At 39.3% G+C, this 20,046-nt stretch overlaps 1 protein-coding gene across 1 annotated transcript in view; it reads left to right on the top strand.

The window, feature by feature from the left end:
* The window catches only part of EDIL3 (EGF like repeats and discoidin domains 3), a 3,472,995-nt gene that overhangs the window by 2,947,969 nt on the left and 504,980 nt on the right, over positions 1-20,046 (top strand). The gene's annotated exons all lie outside the window — the stretch shown is intronic.

The raw sequence follows: 20,046 nt of genomic DNA, 5'->3' as shown, positions 1-20,046 counted from the left end.
AAAAGTGATTCCAGTAGCTTCTTTCAAAAATAAGGGCATGAATATAAGCTACTTTATTAATTGTGTCTTCATGTAAAGCTTTACTGTTTGTTTAATTGTCATAACTACCTGCTATGTGTGAACTCTTTTTTTCTCTCCTCCACATTTGTCTCTCTTTCTCCCTAAAGTACTCTGCTTCCCATTGCACTGTTCCTAATATAGTATCTAAGAACCTACCTACCTGGTGACAAAGGACCCTATCGAAATACCTGTGGTCTCATCTAACAGACTTATTTTCCCTGCACCCTCTCTCAAGGAAGCAAGAAAGTATGTGGTTGCCTAAGTCTTGCTTGTAAAGCTGACTACCGTCTACTGTTGCTTCAGAGGTTCTAAAGTACGCTATGAGCCTGAACAGCCAGCAGCCTCTATCCCCCTCCTATCTACCCTGTATCCAACAAACCTCTTCTACTTTATAATAACCCCCTTTACTAGCTATCACTCCTTCCCTAGTTCTAAACCAGCTAGCTCCCTTACATACTTACCTGCAATACTAGATCTGCCTACTAGGTGGCAACCATATCCCATCCTTTATCACCTGCATATCCCGCTGTATTTCTTCTGTAATTTCACTACATCTCTTAAGTCCTAGACCTGCTCTTATTTTCTCACTTACCCTTTACTTCAACTATTTACACCCACCTGTTTTTTTTCTCATAGACTTCTGTTTTATCTCTGATCTTTCCCACTCCTAACTTTCCCTCAGTAACTAGCATTGCTGATAGTTTCTTCTCTAGCTTCTCCTTCACTTGTCTCTACCCGCTCAGTTTGCCCTGTGGGCTCACTCTGCTCCCCTACCCTACCACCACATCCCACAAACCCCCAGGGGTCCTACTCTTATACCATCTAGCCACACCCCTTCCCTCTTCCACCAATCACAAACCCTTCACCATTGGCCACTTAACTCCAATTCCCTCCTTTCACTTACCACTCCCTATCTCTCCCACCACACCCTCCACCTATTCCTTTCCACACCTAGTATACCTCCGAACCTATAACAGCAACCTAACAACGTACCCTTCCAGATGTATAAGCTACCCATCCCAGCCCTCTTACAGAGGTTACTCATACTTACACTTCTACCACCTCTAACTTTAGCTTATCTGCTAACCTCCTATGAACACCCATTATATCCACACCTTCTCTACCTCAATAAGCTATCTACCTCTCCTCCTCTACCTATTTTCTCTAACCATGTTAACATAACATCTACACACAGCTATCTACTAGCAAAATACCATAGGATAGCCCACATTAGATATGACTCTCCCAATCCCAGAAAATCGCTACCTTTATATAGTTTGTTTGTGTCTTTTGGCTTTTCCCGGTTAGGGGTCGCCACAGCGGAACTCCGGTCCGCTAATGATTGGCAGTAGATTTTTTACGTGCCGAGTTTGCCAGCCCTGATGCACATCCTTTAACGATGGTACGCCCATTCACGCATGTCTCCACACAGAAGACGCTCTAGCTGAGAATCGAACGGCACAACGTCTTGCTGTGAGGCGACATTGCTACCGCAGCACCACCACTGCAGTATGCTACCTCTATATAGTAAATTCCCAAATCCTAGACTTCAAACACTACTCTTCTCTTTAAAAGATGGAGACATTCACCCAAACCCAGGCCCAACAACTGCTACTACCACTCAACTCCTCAACCCCAACCCCTCTACTATCCATTCCCTTACCAAACCACCTAACTCACTCTTATTAGCTCAACTCAACATACGTAGCATTAATAACAAAGTTGCACAACTCCATGCTCTCTTGGAAGTCTACTCTTTTGACATTCTTTGTTTAACAGAAACTTGGTTAAAACCTGTAACTAAAGACAATGAAGTCATCCCACCCAGTTATAATATTTTGCGACTTGACCATGCAACCAAAAAGGGTGGTGGTGTAGCTATCCTATTTAAATCTGGGTTACAGATTACTACCTACGACTATAAACCACCTCAAGACTCCAACGCTGAAATTCTTCTTAACAAGCTTCAACTTAACACATTCAAATCCATCTATATTATCCATATCTATCTTCCTCCTGGTAATAACATTGTCACCATAAAAAATATCCTTTGTTGGTTATCCCAAAATTTACCCCAAGAAACCATAATCCTAGGTGATTTTAACATTGATTGGAAGTGTTGTAGCAGTAGCCACCCTACCAGCCATATTAACCTTTTTGTTTTTTCTCAAACCATTACCTCCCCTACCAGGATAAACAAGCCTAATAAGAAAGAAAGTACCTTAGATTGGATTCTCATAAATAATCATCCCTAGACATATGAAGCTGGAACCCTCCCTGATGATGTAAGTGACCACTCACTAACCTACGTCATCAGGCTTAAACTCAATCTACCTAATCCAACCATATCTAGGAGAATTAGAACCAAGAAAAACTTCAACCCCAATCTCTTCCAGAGAGAACTAAGAGCATGCAACTGGTCTCCCTTAAAATACCTCACACTGGAGGAAGCCGTTAATTATTTTAATTCTAACTTCCTAGCCATACTAGACCACAGTGCACCAACCCGCTCTATTAGAATGAGAACTAAATCTGCCCCATGGCTTTCAAAAGAAACCAGGCAAAAAATACGTCTCAGAAATAAATACTGGAATAAATCTCGTTTAACTAAAATCCCAGTAGACCAACAAAACTTTAGACAGCTGAGAAATTAAACTAAAAAAGCTATACTGTCTGACAAAAGAAACTACTACCTACAATTCTAGCAGACTAACCATAATAAACCACAAAAGTTCTGGGTGAGTATTAATCAATTATTACACCCAGGTCAATCCATCACACCAAACCCACAAGGCACAGACCAGGAGAATCCCAAGCAGACTGCTAATGTCTTTAATACCTTTTTTCACTGAGGTCATTCAAACTCTTGCCAGTCAGTTATCTACTCAGAACTTAACTATATCCAACTGTAACTCATCCCCTCCATTTCTCTTACAACCAGTCCCAACAACATATATTCTTACCCTTATCGAAAAACTGAAACCGTGCATTCCTTCAGCAGACCAACTACCCGCTGAATATCTACAAAAGGCAGCCAAATCCATCACCTATCCCATTTCCATTCTCATCAATAGAACCATCAGTGAAGGAAACATCCCTAAAATCTGGAAGGTATCCCATAGTATCCCCCTTCACATGGGTGGGAACTCTACAGAACTCTCCAATTACCGTCCAATAGCCCTACTTTCTCCCTTAGCAAAGATCATGGAAAAATGCATCCACAGACAATTGCTAGACCACCTAATCCAAAATAACTTACTTTCAAACTCTCAACATGGTTTCAGACCTTCCCACAGCACTACTACTGCCCTCCTTTCCTTTACTGACTATATTAACAAAAAACGTAACCTCAATATGCTTTCCTCTGCACTGTTTATAGATCTATCTAAGGCATTCGATATGGTAAATCACCAGATACTTATAAATATCCTCAAATCCCTGTCACTAGATGCAGTAGCTATAAAATGGTTCCAGTAACAGGCTGTACTCTGGCATAACATTCTATCTACCCATCTGCCAGTTAACAATGGTGTTCCTCTAGGGTCCATATTAGGACCTCTCCTGTTTTCTATATTTATCAATGACCTTCACCTAGCAATCCCCCAAGCTACATGCATACAATATGCAGATGATTCCACACTTATATGCTCAGCCACATCTATATCTGAACTTCACTCCCTTACCCAAAAGGTGTTTAACACAGTTGAACAATGGTTTACACAGCGCTGTCTCCTTCTGAACCCCAAAAAAACTAAACTCCTCCTTTTTACTCCTACTTGTAAGTCCCCCTCAATAGACTTTACAGTAACATCCGATAATGGTACTCTCATATCCCCAGATCCAACTACTAAACTACTATCACCATAGATAATAACTTTAACTTCGAAACCCATATTAACAATACTCTAAAATCTGTTAGCAGTAAACTAGGCTGTCTCTACAGGATCAAACCCTTCCTGTCTCCTGCAGCTATAATAATTATTGCTCACACCCATCTAATTTCTACTCTTCTCTATGTCTCACCCATATATACTAATCTCTCTAAAAACAACCTTAATATAATGGAAAACTCCTACAATAACATAGCCAGATTTGCTACAGGTAACCCTTTCAGAACCCACCACTGTTTTAATCTAAAGCAGCTAGGATGGCTTGAATTACAAAATCAGCTTAAATTCCACCAACTGACCATTGCCCATAAAACCCTTTACCAACCTACCAATACCCCTATACTATCTACCCTCATTACCCCCTACAACAGTCAAAAGACCTTACGATCATCACATAAACTTCTTGTAAATATTTGTAAATCAAACAGCAGGGCTGGGGACTCTCTTTTCTCTAATACTGTTGGAAAATCCTGGAACCTTCTTCCTAACAACCTTTACTCTCTTCTCTCTATATCACTCTTTAAAACCAAATTGAAACTTTTCCTCAGAACACACTGGTTGTGCCCCTGTACTAAACCTGACTGAACAACTAGCTCTTCTTACTTGGTTCAATCTACCCTCCCCTTCTCAGTAATCAAGTTCCTTTTCTTAATAACAACTTACCTTGTCCTGCTAAACTATTACTAACATCTTCAGAATCTCATTAAGGAGACTACTTTTACTAATATATTGTATAATTTTAGCTCCTACTTTTTCTTTATGACTACTTGTATACTAATATATTGTATAATTCAGCTGCCACCTTTTGCTTTATGATGTATTGCAACTACATTTTGTATTGTACTAATTGTATCTGTATATTGTGCACTATGTTATGAACAAATAACCTCTTTGATTATTCTTTGTACTGTCGCCTCACAGTAAGACATTGTCCTGTTCGATTCTCAGCTAGAGCGTCTTCTGTGTGGAGATATGCGAGAATGGGCGTACCTTCGTTGAAGTTTGTGCGTCAGGGCCGGCAACTCGGCACATAAAAATCTACTGCCAATCATTAGTGGACCGGAGTTCTGCTGTGGCGACCCCTAACCAGGAAAAGCCGAAAGACACAACAACTGCACCTGCAATGTTCATTGTATACATTCATTTTTGTATATGTGATTTTGTTTCTTTCCTCAGAGCTTATCTCCTCGGGCCTGTACTGAAAATGGACATATATCCAGTTAGACTAGCCCGGTCAACAAATGTAAAATAAAATAAATAAATAATAAATGGAAAGGCTGCATAAACACCTCACTAAAAGAATCACAGGCCTAAAGCAGATGCCCTATGCTGACTGACTAAAAAAACTCCAGCTATACTCTGTCTCATATCGTCTACTCAGAGGTGATCTATGCTTAACATACAAGGCCATGTCAAACCCAGAGCTGTTGGACATGCTACACTTAAAGAAATACCAATCCATCAGAGCCACATGCTCCAAGGACCTAGACCTTGTCATCACAATGAACAAAACATGCTGGAGGGATAGGTTCCTAACCCAGAGACTCCCCATACTCTGCAATAGACTGCCCATATATGTCAAGCAGAGTGCCTCCTTGGTCTTCTTAAAAAGGAACCTTGATGACTGGATGGGAGATAGGAAATTTACCCCAGGGATCACGTCAGTTGCCCTGCTAGACAGGGATCCAGGGAAGTAAATATTGTGGGAAGAATTGTTATGGCTAGGGTTGTACAGGCCCTAGGGCCGATAACCTAGTACCAACCTATGAACCTATATATACAAGACACAGAGACGGAATTTTGCACACAGTGCATTTGCTGTTTTTTCTTTTCTAGTTGAACTTTTATATATATATATATATATATATATATATATATATATATATATATATATATATATATATATATATATATATATATATATATATATATATATATATATATATATATATATATATATATATATATATATATGAATGCTTGTGCTCTCTCTCTCTCTCTATATATATATATATCTATATATATGCCTTGAAACTGTAGTTTTATTGGCCGTTTTGGATCAATTCCAAACTCCTTGATCTCCCTCTCTTAAAACCCGATTGCCTCGTGGTTTTGGCGTCTTTTTGAACTTATTGGCTGTTGGTGAAGCACCCACCAAGAGGAGAAAACGCTGAGAGAAGAAATGAGCCACTTTTGAGATTTTAAGTATTTTGCTTCAGATTATTTGTTAAGTTTTTCTGCATTGCCGCCTACTTTTGAGCATTTTCTGGCTTGTTAAACTTGATTTCTGTGTTGGTAACTGTATTTAGAGCATAACCTAGAGCTGATTACTGAATTTCCTGCCTGCACTTATTTTTAAAATCTTTTTTTTTCTTAAAACTTGCATTTTATCTGTCTCTGGCCTAGCACTCAAGTGTGGGGTCATTTACTGCACTGTTCTAACTTGTTGATACTTGTGAACATCTGCTCTCCTTAAAAAAACAAAAAAATCTTGCTTTTTTCCCACTTTTCTGAGATTTAAAAAAGTTCAGTTACAGATTTGCTGTTCTGAACTGTTTGTAAGTTTCTTGGAGGCCATTGTTTGATTGGGCTAAAGGGAAGTCTCTCTGTCCATCAGTGGCAATGATAAACATTGAGCAGCCTCCCTGCCCCTGTGGGAGTGGTTACTGCCTTGAAACTGTAGTTTTATTGGCCATTTTGGGTCAATTCCAAACTCCTTGATCTCCCTCTCTTAAAACCCTCTTTTGCGCGGTTTTGCACGTTTTTGCGCATAGCGCAACATCGGGCAGCACCGCCTAATTGGGTTTAAACTATTCCTGGCTCCACAAAGTCTGCTCTTCACTTTTTCCCTTAGAACTGCTCTATCTCTCAAATTAAACACCATATTCTCATTCTAAGGCCCCTCACTCGTCCAAATAAATAATCTTACAAGTTAGCACTAATAAACCATAAGCACTACTTACTCTTATACTCTCTACGATTACCTTGTCCCCTATTGGTCCATTTTAATTCAGTTTCCTATATTACTCTAGCATGTCCAAAGGTCAGTCAATGGTTTCCTCTCCAGTCCAGCTGGTGAATCTGGGAATTTTGAGGCAATGTTACAACTGTCTCATGTACATAGACAACCCTCTCCTCCTCCAAACAGGTTCAAATATATGTGAGAGATGCAACCATATAGCCAAACTGGAGGCTGAGCTCTCTCATCACAAAACTGGTGTAACCAGTCAGGAGGAGAAGTTAACCTCACACAACACAATTCCAGTATCACATAGTCCCACCACAACAGCGAACCAAACACATAAAAACACAAAAACATACTCGGAGGCTCTAAATAAAAATCTACCTAAGCAACAGAGACCTCCAAAGCAGATATCCAAGCAAACGCTACCCCAAAACAAAACACGTACAACACAGCACACAAAGTCAATGTGCCAAGCAGTCACAGCCCTTAAGGCTGAATAACACACCTAATACCCTTGTAATAAGTGACTCTATTGTCAGACACACTGACGTTCCGCTCACCAGGCTGAATAAAGAGAAGGTCACAGTGAGCTGCCTGTCGGGCGCTAGGATCTGCCACATAACACAAGCACTCAGGTCACTCCAAAGCAAATACAAATATGACTCAGTCATTGTACATGCTGGCGTGAATGACATGAGACGTACCTCCCTCAACTACATGAAAAGAGACATAGAGGAGCTCTCTGATCATGTAGCCCAGGCTGGTATGACCCTGACCTTGAGCAGCATCTTACCCTCACCTAGAATGATGCCACAGTATAAAGACAAAATGATCGATTTTAACAATTGGCTAAAATTTTGGTGTCATTCAAAGGGGATCCAGTGTCTGTCAGCCAGGGATGACAGGCTCGACAAGCCACGTTGCTTCGCTAGGGATGGCTTGCACCTGTCACCCCTGGGCTTTCGGATATTGGCAATGGCTCTTGCTACCCCCATAGTGCCTTTTTTAGGCAAGGCTCAAAAGTCAAACCCACCTCCATAGACAGCAAAAGGAACAAGAAACTAAGGGTAATGCTGCTAAACGCCAGAAGTCTTAACCGCAAGATGCATGCACTCGAAGCTCTCCTCAGTATGGAGAACATCGATATCTGTGCAGTGACAGAAACCTGGTTCAAGGCTCCAGAGAGCACCCCAGCACTACCAGGTTATATCTCATATCATGCTTTTCGGCCCCGAAACCCGGACTGAACCACAAAAGGAGGGGGAGTTTCCATATTTATCAAGGATATCCATACCTCCAGGTTAGTGGCAGTGCACGAAGTATCGGAGACCATCCATGTGCAACTGACAGTGGGCAAGACTGCTTTTCAGTTTATAGCATCCCACAGACCACCCTCTCAAAGTCAGGAATCCCACTCGGCTTTCCTGAAAACATTGGAGAACACTAAGATCTCTCCGAACACCATTATACTGGGCGATTTCAACTACCCAAACATAGACTGGGAGCATTGCTCAAGCCCCAGCACCTTAGCCCAAAGGTTCCTGGAATTTATAAACTCAAATGCTATGGAACAACTAGTCACCACTCCCACAAGAGGGGAAAACATACTAGACCTGATCATTACCAACATGGGGACTCTATGCTCCATACCAGAAGTATATCCCTCATTGGTAAGATCAGACCATAAATTAATTTCACTGGATATCCACATCCCAACCCCACCCACAGCCCAGAAAACCACAGTGAAAAACTTCTCAAAAGCGAACTTCACACTTCTCAAAACTGAAGTGGAATCCTTCAAGGCCCCAGGGCCAGTGGAAACTACGGCCCAAACTGCAGAATCCTATATAAACGCATTCTACGGACATCTCCAGGAATGCATGGATCATGCTATCCCAAACAAAATCAAGACCCAATCATCCAAAGGCAGGCGTCCAGTCTGGTGGACCCCAGCCATAAATAAACTGTACAACAGAAGGAGGAAGCTACTACATGATAGAGCAAAATCCCTAAAGGGGAAGGCATCTCTGATCAGTACTAGCAAAAATTACGATCCCTCATAAAATCCTCCAAGGCCAGCTTCGAGAGAAAAATTGCACAGGACACTAAAGACAATCATATGGCTTTTTTCAGTTATGTTAGGAACCTGGGATGCAACTCCCAGACTTGTTCTGAGTTGATTCTAAACGACAAAAAATACACTGAACCCACAGACATCACCAATATCCTGGCAGACAGGTTCAGTGCAAACTCCCCAAAAGAGCAAGTATCTATCCCGGCAGAGTGCAGCCTCCCAAACATCTCTGATGCTCAGGTGAAGGCCGCCCTCCCAAAAGCAAAAAACACTGCTTCCATGGGACCAGTTGGCGTCCCGGGTTGCGTCCTGCATGAACTCCAGGAAGAACTAATCCCTCAAGTAAAACTGCTGTACAATCTCAGCCTCACTACAGGATATGTGCCCAAAGAATGGCGTACAGCAACAGTGGTCCCACTCCACAAAGGTGGCGCCTCTGCGGACCCTGGAAACTATCTCCCCATAAGCCTGACTAGCCTAGTATGCAAGGCTATGGAGAGGATCATCATGGAACTCATAAACAAAGACATTGGGGACCTACAGACACTAGATCCTACCCAATTTGCCTTCGTCAAGGGCAGATCCTGCCTTTTGAACCTGGTCGACTTCTTCGAAACAGTCACCAAGGCCATAGATGAAGGGAAGGTAGTCCACACAGCCTATCTGGACTTCGCAAAGGCATTTGACACAATACCCCACTCGGGCATCATAGATAAGCTATCCAGCCTAAATATAAACCCCTATGTCACAAGATGGGTCGCAAACTGGCTCAAAGACAGAACCCACAGAGTCAAAGTTGCTGGAGCCATGTCAGATTTGAAACCGGTCACAAGTGGCATCCCACAAGGTTCTGTCCTGGGACCTCTCTTGTTCGGTATTTACTTTTCTGAGGTACAGGCCAACGTGGGAGGACTATGGCTCACCAAGTTCGCAGATGACTGCAAACTGGGCGCCATAATCGACTCTTCAGCTGACACAAACATCCTTCAAAAAGGTCTCGCAGAGACAGATAACTGATGCCAGAGCCATGGTCTAAAGCTAAATGCCAAAAAGTGTATAGTCATACCCTTTGGCAAAAACAATGTGCCCACAAATTACCACATAGGTGGTAACCTATTAAGTACAGAGAAAGTAATTAGGGATCTGGGGACCCAAGTTGATAGCAATCTCTCCTTTGACAACCACATTGCCAAAGTGGTTAGAAAGACCTTCTGCATAGCCCACCTCATCATGAAAGGATTCAAATCTAGATCAAGAGAGGTAATCGTGCCCCTTTATTCATCCCTCATCAGGCCCATCATAGAATATAATGCCCCCTTGGGATGTACCTTACCCGACACCTGCAGCAATTAGAAAGACCCCAAAAGTACCTCACCAGGAGGATCAAGGGACTCAAACAGATGCCATATGCTGCTCGGTTAAAAAAACTCCAACTCTACTCAATTGCATACCACCTACTTCGAGGCGATCTATGCCTGACATATAAAGCTATGTCCAACCCAGAATTAATGGACATGCTCCACCTCAGTAAATCTAAATCCCTTAGAGCCACGCGCTCGAGGGACTTGAACCTCAGCACAGAAATAAATAGAACATGCTGGAGGGACAGATTCATAACCCAGAGGCTCCCTTCGCTCTGGAATAGAATTCCAATTCATGTTAGGCAGAGCACCTCACTGACTCTCTTCAAGAAGAATCTTGATGAGTGGATGGGGGATCATAGGTTTGTCCTGGGGATTACTTCTGTGTCACTATTAGACAGAGGCACAGTAAACTAAACTTTAAAAAGGGCACAGTATACTCAAATCAAGGGGTGGAGTAAGCCAAACACAATCGGGCTAGGCTTATAAATGCCCCAGGGCAGATAGCCTAGTATGAACCTATGAACCTATATATATATATATATATATATGAATACGTGTGCTCTCTCTCTCTCTCTCTCTATATATATATATATATATATATATATATATATATATGTATGTATATATATATATATATATATATATATGTATGTAGTAATGCCACTAGTGCAAAAGTATAAACAACTATTTATAAGCTTAAGAAACATCAAAAAATAACATAAAATGAGCCTAAGCTTATTATTTAACTGGTGTGGTGAGTGGGGGATGGGTTAAGGAGTTACCTAATCCATTTAAGGACACTGGAAATGCTCAGGTTTTCATTCAGTCCTGGGTGTGTCTGCTCGCACTTGTATCTAACATTTTAACTCTCTAACAAACAATGCGTTTCTGTGTTCTAAATGGGGGTCGGTAATCCCTAGGGGATCTGTGACTTTTTCAATTGCAATAAATTGGAGTCTGGAGAACTGGGCCACTTTTAAGTTATTTTCTGATGAAGTTTGACTGAAAACTTTACAGTGAACAAAATTACTCAAAATGTGATTTAAATGAATAAAAGACTGACTAAAACACCAAGAATAGCCTAGCGTCTATGTTCCCTCTAAAAATAGCCAATGTTTCTTAAGTTTATATATATATATATATATATATATATATATATATATATATATATATATGTATGTGTGTGTGTGTATATCATAAATAAATACATATATATATATATATATATATATATATATATATATATATATATAAGGTGTAGTTTGTTCTCTCCATGCAGGTTATGTGTATTGTCCAGTGTTTTGGATTTTATGTCCTATAGTATGATTTTAGCAATTATCCCATTTGGACTTGTTGAGGAAATAAACCAATATCCACAGCGAAGTAGTTTTTTTTTTCATTTTCTTATTATCAGTTTAACACAGCATCTCATAACAATAGAATACAAGCTCAATAGACAGCAGATGCAGTAACTTAAAGGAAAGTCTAAAGTTACTAAGTGTACCCTGGACTTATATTAATCTTCAGGTCCTTTATGTCTCCAGACAGCATATCCTCTAAAGTCAACAGGAAAATTGACACAAAAGTTGATGAGGAATGGTGTGGCTTGCTGACTTGCCCTTTCTCAGAGGAGGAACTTGGAGTGTGTGCCTAGGGCACATGTTCCCATGGCTGAATCCACATTGCAGACTGACAACCCCACAGGAGCGCTGGCTTCATGGAGTGAATGGACTGCCTTGAGGGGGTTATGTCACTCACAGAAGTAGTTGATGTGCCTTCACTGACACCCAGTGCATGCTGATTCCTGGGTGTGTTGCTGGGCATGTGCTGTGGGGTTATGGATGCTAATAGCCAAAAACTTAACCATCCATGATGTCTAAATTTCCTCTATGTATTGGGAATAAATGGGTCTATAGACTTGGAGAGGATCTGATGGATAGCAGTCTGTGTGAGCAAATCCAACCCCCAAGAAAAAAATGGCAATTAAAACTCAATAAATAGACCATAATGAACTATAAATATATATATATACTTCACTGCAAAATCTTAGATATTTTATTTGTTACTAATATAATTAGAAATTTCAACTGATACTAGCACCCTTGCTGTAATTGTTTATTCTTGAGTCACAGATGAATTACTCCATAAAATGACTTAACCTGTAAAACTGTGTTCTCTATGCCTTGTGAGCTGGGTCATATTTTTTCCAAGTACATGACAGACCCTCCATGGTGTTACGTAAATCTGTCCTTGTGCAGACAAATTTGGGAACAGTGTTTGTGCCTTTTTTTTTTCTTCTGTTTTGTGTGTTAGGTTTCAGTATGTTTAACTTATTGTGTGTTATTTTCTGCGTAGTTCATTTCTAGTCACTTGACATCCCCATTCTAGTTCTGTCATCTGTGACTGTAAACACTATTGGCACTTAAGTACCAACGTATTTTGTGTGGTACAAAACTGGTGGCAATACACACTGTATGCAGCAACCCTGTTGGGATAGTGATATTACCTCAGGTTACATATTAAAATAATAGAATTTTTTCTAAGCTATTCAACATGATTGCTCCTATTTACAAGGGCTGCTTTCTGCATGTTTATCAGTATTGACCAGCAGGAAAGTGAGATACACTGCCAGCCCAAATCAGTATCTCTTGTTCCGTTCACCTAGAACTGCCCTAGGACAGCACTGCAGTATATTTACTGACATGATGATCACAAAATCATGCACTATATATAATTGGTACTGGCTGCATCCAAACTGTCAGATCCATATTTTGTTGTACTACTTTAACTGTTTGACTGTCTTCCTTCCTGTGCATGTATGTTGTGATATTTTTTGTTTTTGCCTTTTGATTCAGATCCATAGCCAGTGTTAGGCACTCGCCAAACCCACAGCCACAGGGATTCACCAGTTCGGCCCCCACATGAAGCAGCCACTGGTTTTTCCATCTCTTCCGCTCCTTGCTCGGCTCTTCCTGGGCATTTTCACAGCTGTATAACGTTGCACCCCCCCCCCCCCCCCCCAAAAAAAAAAAAAAAAAAAAAAACTTAACTGTAAGCTGCACTCAATCAGGTCCACTTCAGTGAAGCAAGAGACATGATTGGCTGTAGCAGTTAGGGAAGTAAGTTCTGTCTAGGGGATCACCTAATATGCAGTTTATTTTTTTCTGAATCAAACCCTTGTGTTGATTACTTCTTTTACATTAAATTAATGTTTGCTTTTAACAGTAGACCACAGTAATGGTATTTTCAAGCTCTGTTCTATAACCAGTATTTCTAGCGGAGACATTTTCATGTAATGTTCATGCCAGTTTAGATAGAGAATGAGGTTAAATGCAACAACAGTTAGTCAAACTATTGATATTGAGATTTAGGATTATCTTCTGCATTGGTATTCCAAAGAGCTGATAAACCATTTTTTTCTGAAAAAAAATATTCATAAAATTAGGCTTAACAAGCAGACTTTCGGTCTAACTCTAGTAGTAAATGTAATGGTCTACAGTGCAGGAAGAACAGGACACATAATTCATGGAATGAAGTATTCTGTGTGCATGAGTCATCTGGGAGAGTTAATTCTGGTACCCCTAGAACCTCATACCCCACCTTTACACTGACAATGCATGTATTCATTCTTCAGTTGCTATCTGTCTTCAGTTTACAGTCTTATGGCAGCAGGAACCTAACTTTGCACTAAATGGGTGCAAGACAGAGAGAAACTAATGCTGGATGGGATGCCAGCCCATCACAGGGTGCAAGTTACCCACTTGCACATGGCATGTCCACATACAGGCAGTTTGGCGAATCACTGATTCACCTACAGCATAATTTATGAACTATTATATCTATCTGATTACAAAAACAAACAAAAAGCAAACTATAGCTCATCTGAAGTACAAGACAGGGATGTCTAATTGTTATGCATTTCAGAGTAACCGCATTTGATCAAAGTGGAAGTCAATACAAAGCACATTAGCATAATATGTGACAGGAAAGCATTTCATCTAACAGACTGCACCTTTAGCAACATATACCATAGAACTAAAACACATATGACAGAAACCAAATAATAAAAAATAATCTAACAGTTAAACAATATGCAAAAAAAAAATTTCGACATGCATACAGAAATTAAATATGTTAAGAAAACAAGCTGACACATTTGTCATGGGGAAAAGCAGCCTTTACTTGTCAGACTGGGAGGAATGGACTCTGATTCAGAAGTGGGCATCCATGTGAGAAAAACAGGTTACCATTTTACTTGGCCCATCAGCACATGGCCAGTGATAAATGAAAGCTTTCTTAAGGGTAGACATTATCCAGTAGGTCAAATGCTTCAACAAATCTGCAGCAAATGTATACAAATGTAGAGAAAAAGAAAATGGATGTACATCAAAACCAGCACTACCTAAAATACTGACACTTTTGTGAAAAACATTGGCAAATCTGATGACTCTGAAATAGGATAGCACCAAAGGGTAGATTCAACATTTATAATATTTTAGAAAAAAAAAGAAACTTTATGCCACTTAAAGAATAAGAAATCAGGAATTCATGTCAATAAAGGAAAATCCCAAAAATGAAAAAAGCCAGTTTGGTCAAGAATGGAAGAAAAGTATTACATGAGGAAGCAATACTAGCTTAAAGGACGGATAACAAAACTGTATAAAATGATTATGGAAAGTAAAAGCAGAAGCTTAATAAAAACAAGGACTGCTAAAGTAAAGCAGATGCCAAATATTCAAAAAAACAAACAAAAAGAGGGAAATAATCAGTATTTTCTCAGAAAAGGGACCTTGAATGAATTCTGAAAAATAGGATGGAAAAGAAACAGAAACCTGATTAGTGTTCCCCAGAAATGTTAGTGATCTGTGAGGAGAACATGTAATGCCACTAACTGCCCGTTTTTAATAAGTCATGGGAGGCATTTAGGAAGGTGGAGAGCTTTTGAATGGCAAGTGTACTTCCCATTTCCAAGGGTGGGAGCAGGGCTGAACCCAGAATAACTTATTTTTATCCTCATTTGCAGAGAAAAATCACAGAGCCAATGCATTGCTAAGATGTTTTGAATACGTAGAAACCAGAACATACTATCCATGATAACACATAGAAAGAAAAGGTCACAACAAACAATCTTATGGAGCTCTTAGTGTAGAAATTATAGATGGTTCAAAAATGCTGTACACACAAGGCATGCTTGCACACAGACATGGCATTTGACAATGCACCTCACAAATGATTGGTGAACAAAAGAGTTCTTTGGCGTGAGTTCCATGGTGTTAATGTAATAAATACCATCATGGTTATCACCGGGATACTGCCGCAGTCATAACATGGTCTACTTACTGTTTTTCACTGGCTGTATAGGTGACTGGAGAAGATATGGAAGGAAATGTAGCCCTGTTTTGATGATATTAAGGCATGAAACAGAAATTGTACAGAAGAAAGCCAGCAGAGCATGAACTTGTGAAGTCTGTAAGTGCCATCTTTGTGTGGAGTAGTGCGTATGGGAAACAGAACATAGGTAAAGACTGGACATTCAGAATAAAGGAAGCGGCAACACCAAAACAGGAAATGACCTGGAATTAGTCTTATCAAATTAGGGGGTAGTCTGTTATCAAATTACCTACAGATAAGCAAGCCATTGTAATAATTTCAAAGAAAATAAGATAAGGAAGCCATGTTTGAAAACAGCAAAGAAGACAAATTTGAAGGGGAAAACAATAAGCTGTTATCCTTCTGTACCCATGGATGGTAATACCTTATGTACAATATTGAGTGTAGTTTGTGACTTAGAGAAAATATTAAGCTGTTATCCTTCTTTATCCTACACAGAAAGACTTCATTCTCGTATTGTATGCAGCTTTAATAGCTTCATATTTGCCGGAATATATACATGATGGAAACAATTTGGGGAACAGTAACAAAATGAGGTACACTATTCCTGAAAAGATTTTAGAAGGAAATGGATGCAAAACTCATAAACACTGTGTGTAGCAATTCTCATTTACCATTCGTAGCAGTGATATTGTAACTGGATGAGAGAGCATCTGTTATGGCTATTGGTTTGAATTTTAGCGCATTGGGTACTTACTTATTATCGCAACCACACTTTCACGGTTGCAAAATTCACATACTTCCAGTGAAACAAGGGCATTAAAGACTGTAAGGAGTCTTTCAAACTCCTCCTTGCTGACGACAACGTTTGGGTTAGCTTCAGGAAGACAAACAATGTAAAAAAATCATCTTCCTGATTAGCGTGCATTACAGAGGCAAGCTTGATTTGTTATGGCAAATGGAATGTGTAATTACAGATTGTTCCAGGTTCTACAAACTGTAGCCCTATTTACACATCTATTTATTAAACTAAAATGGTGATGCCTCTGAAGTGGATCAAGAAATGCATGCTATTCTAAACTGGCATTCTCTCACTTAAAAATGATCACATCGTACATTACACATCTAGGCATTTGCATTAAAAACAGTGCAGTCTATCATTAGAAATAATGGTACTTGGGTATTACCGCTGGCCAGTTTGGCCAAAAGTGGCTTTTCTGTTGGCTCTTATTTATTTATTTATTCTGTCTGGAAGTGCAAATAGTAAAAATGTTAAAGTGCAAAAGCATTCACTACTGCTAAGATGTCACAGACTGTATTAAGTAACATTTGCTTGGAGTTTGGGAAGTGTCTGTAGTGAATATGCATGCTCAGATGTATACCACAATGAGGGAAACCTAAAAATCTGTTTTCATGCCCTCATTTCACTTGAAGTATGCGAGTTTTGCAACCGTGAAAATGTGGTTGCGATAATACGTAAGTGTGTAAATATGTAAGATGTCATAATGTGCTGCCAGGTGAATACCATACTACTTTGTCAACTCAGAACTGGCTGAGAAATACAAAAACATTTCTGTTAGCTCTTATTTATTTATTTACATTTGCTAACCAGGTATGTTTGAAGGCCCTTTCTAGTTAGTTATGACCCATACTGTGAGACAAAATAAAGCAACAATTACCAACAGGTAAAAAGGCAAGGCCTTAAATATGATAAAAGGCAACACATAAAGTAAAGTAAAAAGCAGTGCATTGCAGATACAGTGTTTGAAAAAAAAATAGCCATGTACAAGTCAGTATTACAGAAACATTACTGAAAAATAACTGTCTACAAATAAACACTATGGTGTACATAGCAATGTGTTTTATACAGTAAGTAGAAAAATGTAGTGTTGGAAGGTGAAGGAAAAATCGATTAAGTGTTAGTAAAAAAAGAAGAGGGAGAAATAGAAAAAAAGAGACTTGAGCAAACAGTGACAATCTAAAGTTTAGGGTGGGAATATACACACCCAAAAAAAGAAAATGTTAGTAAGTAAAATCGACGGTAGAAATGTCTGGGATGCAAAGGAAATGAGATAGCTAGAGAGTAACTAGCCCTATTAAAGACAGACAAGAGGAACAGGAAGTAGTCTTAACGAGTGGAGAATCGTAATAAATGTAGAAATAGAAAAAGTGTGAAATGTAAATAATGAACTTAGAGACTTAACTTTGTATCACATTCTATATCAGATGAGAGTGCTGAGTGTACAGAACAAGCTTCGGTGATAAATGGTTGACTGAAAAACTGTAAAGGAATTCACAAATCATAAACTCATGCAGCTAGTCAGCACTGATGATGGCACAGGGCATGATCACCCATTGCAGAAGAAAAAAATATTGATTTTTGTTCTGTTCAGCCGTTTGCTCCGATTGCATAATTTAATATGCAAAAAACAATAAATTTCCAATGACCAGAAAATAATACAGAGGCATAATTTTCTTCCCATATTGTGAAGCTCTCCATGTGGTAGGTAGTACATTTTTTCCAGTGGTGCTTTAGTCAGATCATAACTGAAAAGGGTCCTTGAAAACAGTTATCTAACAAGTAACTAAATAAAATGAGCAAGTTAAAAATAGAAATACTAGTAATCAGAAAATGGGCAGAATGAAAATGAACAGCATTTCTCATCTGCTATTTATATCCCTCTTTCTTTTCTATCATGCAATCTTTGCTTGAAGCATTTTCCTCCTCTGTAATACAACATCCCCCTAGGAATGTAACAGTTTTATCTCAGCAGAAAAGTTTTATGTACAGTAAATAACTGTGTTAATTTCAGAAAAGATAGCACATATTCATAATCTAGAGAGCATAAAGTTACAAGATACTATATTTTGGAATAGAACACGTTTGTCAGCCTTAGAGAAGGACAGCTCTTGGTTATCTAACTAAAACACTTACCACATTTCCAAATATATCTCTTTTTGTTCTGGTTTTACATGTCCTAGCCTGCTACCATAACCTATTTCCAAATTACACGCTAACTGCAACCCTGTGCAATGTTGCAAATACACTGACTATATCCAAAGTGCAAGCTGGCCTCTTTAAACTCTGTTGCTGATAGTCTTAGCTTTGTGAAGTCGGTGGAGTGCCTGAGTTCTGGGACATCATTCTGAATTTTTATTACAAATACTTACTAACTTAACCAGATATTCTATCAAATACTGACTATGATTTCCATGTAAGTATTATAAAAAGGAATACAGTGTTTGGAGAGTTCCATACCGAATCCAATGGACTTGATATGAATTGTCCATTGACAGGCCCCACGTCAGTGTCATCTGGGGGTAATAGAAGAGAGCAAGAATCCATTAAAGTGAGAGGGTCTAATATTTGGTAGAGGCTTCTTTTCATTTTGCTAATGATGGTAGTTGCTTCAAATCTTATTTATTGTGTTAACAGAATTTTTATAGGCAAGTGTCTGCTGGAAATGTGGACAAAGCAATACTTGTTTCTGCTTTGAATTTAATGTTGAGCATTTGTGCCTTGTGAGGACTACCACTATGAGAAAAAAGGAGTAACAGAAAGGCAGATAAAATCTAGTGTGTGCACGCTTCTTAAAAATTTGAAAAAAAAAAATGAAAACGTAAAACTTTGGAAAACATAAATGTCAGCAAACAGCAGCTTCAGGTGTGAGATTAAAGGAAATTTGTTGGCTTCTGTTATAATGCATATTTTCTTATATATCTTCTTTTAGATTGAAACACTTAATAATGTCTGCACCCAACTTTGTAATATAATTAGTGCCATTATATTTAGAAGAAAGGAGAATCAATGCAAAGTCTCTTCACTTTGGTACCATATCAAGAATTATATTTATTTTGCAAAATCCTTTTTTAACCTGTATTATGAGTAAAAACGGTACCCTTTTTCACATTTTAGTCATCCTTAAAATATATCCAGGACTACCTGCCTGGTCAAGCTCAGGGATGGGCCCATGTTTGTAATAAAAGAAGGTCACTGAGAATGAGTTTCAGTGTATTCTGAACAAAGCCTGAGAAAAAGGGGATGGGAACTTCAAATTAGCCTTGGGGAATACATGAGAATATCTTGCTTCTGCTGCGTAATTGAGTGCTACCAGCTCTAGCTGGGACAGCTGCTTTAAGACGGTGACTTCAAAATGAGTTATGACATTTTTATATTTATGAATCTCAAGGGGCAGTGCATTTCAGAAGGCCACAGTACCGCTGAAAGCTTCATGCTGCTCTTAAAGGGCCGGTTCACCTTTTCTCAGGCAGTCGTTACGGTGGTGTCAGCAGGAATTCAGCCAAGCCGGCAATGCATTGAAAAGTAGGCTTACAGATACAGTGTTATTGCTGTTTCTCTTT

The sequence above is a fragment of the Protopterus annectens genome, chromosome 2.part2 (assembly GCF_019279795.1).
Source record: "Protopterus annectens isolate FY-2018-M chromosome 2.part2, PAN1.0, whole genome shotgun sequence".
NCBI lineage: Eukaryota > Metazoa > Chordata > Ceratodontiformes > Protopteridae > Protopterus > Protopterus annectens.
The sequence above is the reverse complement of the archived record's forward strand: the minus strand, read 5'-3'. Positions and strand labels throughout refer to the sequence as shown.